The sequence below is a fragment of the Pongo abelii genome, chromosome 16 (assembly GCF_028885655.2).
Source record: "Pongo abelii isolate AG06213 chromosome 16, NHGRI_mPonAbe1-v2.0_pri, whole genome shotgun sequence".
Lineage (NCBI taxonomy): Eukaryota > Metazoa > Chordata > Mammalia > Primates > Hominidae > Pongo > Pongo abelii.
Window position 1 is genome coordinate 24596919 of NC_072001.2, and position 6000 is coordinate 24602918.

Below are 6000 nucleotides of genomic sequence, written 5' to 3' on the forward strand. Positions count from 1 at the left end.
AAAAGAAAAGAAACCAATATATCAAATTATTTAAAGCATGTCTTCCAAAATGATATTCCATCAACTTCCTAATGGGATTTTTAAGCCATTCTACTGAAATCAGTTTCTTAAGAGTGAAAATTACGTAGTATAGATGACTTCTATAAGAAACATCAGTTAACATTTAATTATAGTGTACAGGTAGGCTTACAAATAGAAATTATTTAGAAGCAATAAGATTGTTAAACAATTTGATAACACTGGTGATGAAAACAAAATGACACCTAAAAGGTACAGAAATAGTTTGGTGGTAAAACTTTTCATATTGAAATATAGAGACCCCTCTGTTATCTGAAATAAACATGAACAAAAACTGACACAGAAAATCAGTTCAAGTAATAATTAGCAAAATATTTACCAACCGTTTTCATTTGCATAAATAGGGCAGAATCATGAAATTTCAAAGATACAATATTCGTATTAATATTCATAACTATATATAGTTATATGTAGGTATATACACATATATAACTTTAGTCAGAATTTTTATGGTAACAAATAAACTGTGTGCTATTTAAGTCGTATTTTCCAAAGAATAAACAAAAGTGTAATGAAGAAATAGTGGTGCATTTCAAGTTCTTAACACAGATGACACCTTGGTAAACTTTTTAGATCACAATATTTTTAAGTCATTAAGACCATCTAAAACTATGCCTTAACTTGCTTCGGAAAACAGTTCAGCACATGACCCAACTTTCACACTACTAGGTCTTTATCCTAGGGAAATGGAAACTACATTCACACAAAATCTGTACAGAAATGCTCACAGCAGGATTACAATTGTGAAAGAAAAACGGAAACAACCACAAGGTCCTACAATAGCAGAATGGATAAACACCATGTGGTACATCCAAATGATGAAATACTACTATTCAGCAATATAAAGAACCATTAATACACAGAACAACTGGTAAATCTCAAACATATAACTGGGAGTAAATGAAGATGGTTTCAAAATGTTACTTAAAATACGGTTCTACTTACATGACATTCTCAAAAAGAATACCCTACACCGATGGAGAACAGATCAGTGGCTGCCAGGGTAGGAGCCCAGGGAACATGTGATAAAAAGGAGCACCTTAAGGGAGCTTTTGAGGTGATGAAACTTCTCCATCCTGATGATGGTGGGGGTTACATGAATCTATAGAGGTCAAAATTTACTCAACTAGATACCACAATAAAATAAATTTTATATAAGTTTTTTAATTAAAAAAACATCAGCTGGGTGCAGTGGCTCACACCTGTAATCCCAGCAATTTGGGAGGCCAAGGCGGGCGGATCACAAGGTCAGGAGTTCGAGACCAGCCTGACCAACATGGTGAAACCCCGTCTCTACTAAAAATACAAAAATTAGCCAGGTGTGGTGGCATGTGCCTGTAATACCAGCTACTCGGGAGGCTGAGGCAGGAGAATCGCTTGAACCTGGAAGGCAGAGGTTGCAATGAGCCGAGATCATGCCACTGCACTCCAGCCTGGGCGACAGGGCGAGACTGCGTGTCACACACACACACACACAAAAAGTTAATGGTTCTCATTAATATTAAAGTTTCAATGAAATTCTACAAACATGTATTTAACATTCAGCGTATTCAAAGCACTTTTATACTAAAGTAAAAAGATAACATCTAAAAAAACTTTAGAAAAACCTATCACATACATATAACTAATCGATGCAAATCTGGCTTTGGAAAGGGTCATGAGAAAATATCTAGGTCCAGGGGCTGGGCACGGTGGCTCACGCCTGTAATCTCAGCACTTTGGGAGGCTGAGGCGGGCAGATCACTTGAGGTCAGGAGTTCAAGATCAGCCTGGCCAACATGGTGAAACCCTGTCTCTACAAAAATACAAAAATTAGCTGGGTGTGATGGCCGGCACCTGTAATCCCAGCTACTCAGGAGGCTGACGCAGAAGAATCACTTGAACCTGGGAGGTAGAGGTTGCAGTGAGCCGAGATTGTGCCACTGCACTCCAGCCTGGACCACCGACCACCGAGTGAGACTTCATCTCACAAAAAAGAAAGAAAGAAAGAAAATATCTAGGTCCAGGTTAGGGAGGACAGCTGGAATACAGTCTGGTGGAATCATATCAGAGCAGGGAGCTGCATCTGGAGGGCTGGAGTAGGGTGTGGCCCCACTCTAGAAAGAAACTGAGAAACGCATCCTGGGTGAAGCAAGAGCAGAGTCCCATTCTACAACAGGTGAGCATTTATCCCGATCTGAGAAACTACATGCAAATTTATAAGTCTCACTTAGCCTCTTATTTTCCTTAACAACATGTAAAATGAAAGAACAAACAATTCAGAAGGTTAAGACGTGAAATACACTGAATTCAGAAATCATACACAGAAAGGTAGGAAATGAATGGAGGAAAAAAGCAGCTAATGGAGAGTGAAAATGAGCCAGGTGGGCAGCTCACACCTGTAATCCCAGCACTTTGGGAGGCCGAGGCGGGCGGATCACTTGAGGTCAGGAGTTTGAGACCAGCCTGGCCAACATGGTGAAACCCCATCTCTACTAAAAATACAAAAATTGGCCGGGCGTGGTGGCAGCCACCTGTAATCCCAGCAGCTCTGGAGGCTGAGACAGGAGAATCATTTGAATCCAGAAGGCGGAGGCTGCAGTGAGCCGAGATGGCACCACTGGATTCCAGCCTGGGCAACACAGTGAGACGCTGTCTCAAAAAAAAAAAAAAGGAATTTAATATGTATAAATCTATCTATAAATATTTTCTAATAATAAAAAACACACATCATGCCACACTAAAAATAAAGACATTTACTGAGTGCCAAAAAATCTCCCTAAAAATCCCAATCACTTGGGATCTACGTAAAGAACAATTATGCTCTGCTTTCTAACCATGATTTTTAAAAGAACAAAGGGCAAAAAAATTCATCAAATGTGGGCCAAGCGCGGTGGCTCAAGCCTGTAATCCCAACACTTTGGGAGGCCAAGGGGGGCGGATCATGAGGTCAGGAATTCAAGACCAGCCTGGCCAATATGGTGAAAGTCCGTCTCTACTAAAAGCATAAAAATTAGCTGGGCGAGGTGGAGGGCACCAGTAATCCCAGCTACTCAGGAGGCCGAAGCAGAGAACTGCTTGAACCCAAGAGGTGGAGGATGCAGTGAGCCAGGATCATGCCACTGCACTCCAGCCTGAGCGACAGAGCAAGACTTCCTCTCGAGAGGAAAAAACAACAACAACAAAATTCATCAAATGTAATGAATAAAACACATAGTTTAGATTTTTCCATGTACTTAGTTTTTCTAAGAGCATCTTTTGGAACTACTGTTTCACAGAAAACACTTCGGGGAACGTTTTAATTTATTAACAAATACTGGAGGGCTAGGAGGAAGAGGTTAAAACTTTTTAAAATATACAGAGTGAATCACTGATACGTGCCCAAAAAAAAAAAAAAAAGTTGCTGATTCCTGTCATGGAAGGCACTGTCATATGGACACTGTTAGCCTCAGCATGTGGAGGTCCAGAAAGGGAAAATTTCAAGTCAGATAGAATTCTATATATACCATTTATTTGGAGCCTTCAGCCCTCTAGATCCTAACATCATGACCTCAGTTTCAACACAATTGTCCTTAGTCCTTGTATTGGTTACAAATACAAACCAAACAGCTCAACTGAACTAACTCTCATCTCTCCAGAAACACAAACACAAGACCTCATAAAATGAGTGAGTTTCTACAGGCCATAATTACTGAACTTACTTCTCCAATTTTCCCCTCCACAGTTAACTCAACAGCTCAAAAACTGTCAGTAACAACAGTCACTGATATGGTTAGGAGTGTGGCAGATTTCTTAACCAGCAATAATAAATAGGAAAAAAATTTTGCCTATTCATATATCTCAAGTTTCGTGCACTTGCAAGAAACTAATTAAAAGGCAGCCGTGCACAATTTACAAAAACAGCCATAAAGACTGTTAACATTATAAGTTACAGGAAATAAACCTGCTCCTCTAATATAGCAAGATACAACTGACTTCCCCTTACATGCCCTAAAAAAAAAGCCTTACCCGAGAAATTTAATGGAAGCAGAAACACATCAAGAAAAAGACATGTCAAACCCCCTGTATATCTGTTTGCAACCATTTGGAGTCAAGTCGAGCCTGGGCAGCCAAACAGAAAGATTCAGAGGGCATCTTTTCTCCAGCTTCCTCCCAGTTCTCAGGCCTGCAAGTAAACATACATGTTGAAGACCTAACGCTTTTTAATAATTTACAAAGACACTCCCGAAAAAGTTTAATGCAGAAAAAAAAAAAGAGAGACAGAGAGAGAACAGAAAGAGGGGAGAGAAGAGCTGGGGGAAGGGAGTGAGGGGGAGAGAGGGAAAGAGGGAAGAGATGGAGGGAGAGGGAGGTTCGGGGAAGGGAAAGCCTCCTTCCAAGGTAGGCAGGGTGTGCCGGGTTTCTGCACCACGCTGGCGAGACCTGGAGAATGGACGCTCACATGAGGCCAAGTCACAATGTCATCTGCCCTCAAATCCAAAAAGTACACACACACGACAGGAAGTCCATCGTGTTAACGGACAAATGACAGCAGCATAAATCTGCCGCTTTACCCCACAGCAGGGCACGTGCGTGAAACAAATTACTCAAAAGGATCGCCAGTAGAAAAATCCACAGCCACCACCACCTAGAGACGAAGAGAGGCCGGAGGCTGCGCCGCGGACGGTCAGCGCAGGCCCAGGTGCGGCCGCCGCGCCCACGCCCACCAGCCCCGCGCCCGCACCGCCCCCGCAGCTGGCGTCCCCGGTGTCCCAGGCCAGGACCTGACGCGCTGGGCCGGGCAGCCTCGCCCCGCCGGCTTGCGGACACAGCCACACAGCAGCCGCAGGCTCAGCCCGCGCCCACGATCCCGGCGCCTCTCGAGGCCCGAGGGGCGGGCGGACACGGGACTACCTCCCCCCGCGTACGGCCAATCGCAACGGGGCTGCTCCGCGGGCGCAGCCAAAGGGGAAGAGTAGCCCTTCGCGGCTCCTCCGGACTCTCCGGCTTCCCGCAATCCCGTTTATCTTCCTGCTTGGTGCTCACGGGCTGCGGCCAGGGCCAACCGCGGGCGCCGGAAGGCGGGATTTCCGTTGCACGCACGCCCGCCCGCACTCCCACAGGAGACTGTCTCTCCCCGCCCAGCGCTCTTAATTATGCCGCGGGTGGTTGCGCTCACGCCAACTGGAGCTGTTCAGGGATCGAGTGGCGAGACCAGCTCCCCTGGGGATGAGAACGGATCTTTGTGTGGTCGGCTGGGGACTGAAGAGTTTCCTGGTGTGTGTTCAACTGAATGCAGCAAGAGTCTTGGGCAGATTACATGGAGCAGCTGTGGAAGCACTCGGCAGGGAATCCAAGAAAGAAACACCTCCAGCGACCACGAAACAAAATTGAAGAAATATAAAACAATGTAGGCCCGGCAAAGTGGCTCACGTCTGTAATTTTCAGAGCTTTGGGAGGCTGAAGCGGGAGGATCCCTCAAAGCCTGGAGTTGGAGGATCCCATGTTGCCCGACTGGGCAACATAGCAAGACCCCATCTCTTAAAAAAAGAAATTAACAATTAGCCAGGTGTGGTGGCGCACACCTGTGATCCCAGCTGCTCCAGAGGCTGAGGCAGGAGAATCGCCTCAGCCTGGGAGATCAATGCTACAGTGAGCTGAGATCATGCCACTGCACTCCCAGCCTGGGCAACAGAGTGAGATCCTGCCTCTAAGAAAAATACTGGCCAGGCCTGGTGGTCACGCCTGTAATACCAGCACTTTGGGAGGCCGAGGCAGGTGGATCATTTGAGGTTAGGAGTTCAAGACCAGCCTGACCAACATGGTGAGACCCCTACTCTACTAAAAATACAAAAATTAGCCTGGTGTGGTGGCACGTTCCTGTAATCCCAGCTACTCGGGAGGCTGAGGCAGGAGAATCGCTTGAACCCGGGAGGCCGAGATTGCAGTGAGCTGAGACTGCAT

The 6000-nt window shown here is 45.3% G+C and overlaps 1 protein-coding gene across 2 annotated transcripts in view; it reads right to left on the bottom strand.

Annotated features, from left to right (window-relative positions):
* Positions 1-5451, bottom strand: part of LOC129047390 (E3 ubiquitin-protein ligase HERC2-like) — a 46792-nt gene extending 41341 nt beyond the window's left edge. Inside the window, exons 1-2 of one of the 2 annotated variants that reach the window (XM_063716471.1) lie at positions 4821-5451; positions 4066-4222 (exon numbers count right to left, since the gene is read on the bottom strand). The gene's annotated coding sequence lies outside the window, so the exon portion shown is untranslated. Of the gene's footprint in view, positions 1-4065; positions 4223-4479; positions 4769-4820 lie in introns of those variants that run through there. The other variant, XM_063716472.1, reaches the window with a different exon arrangement.
* Between the last annotated feature and the right edge of the window lie 549 nt (positions 5452-6000).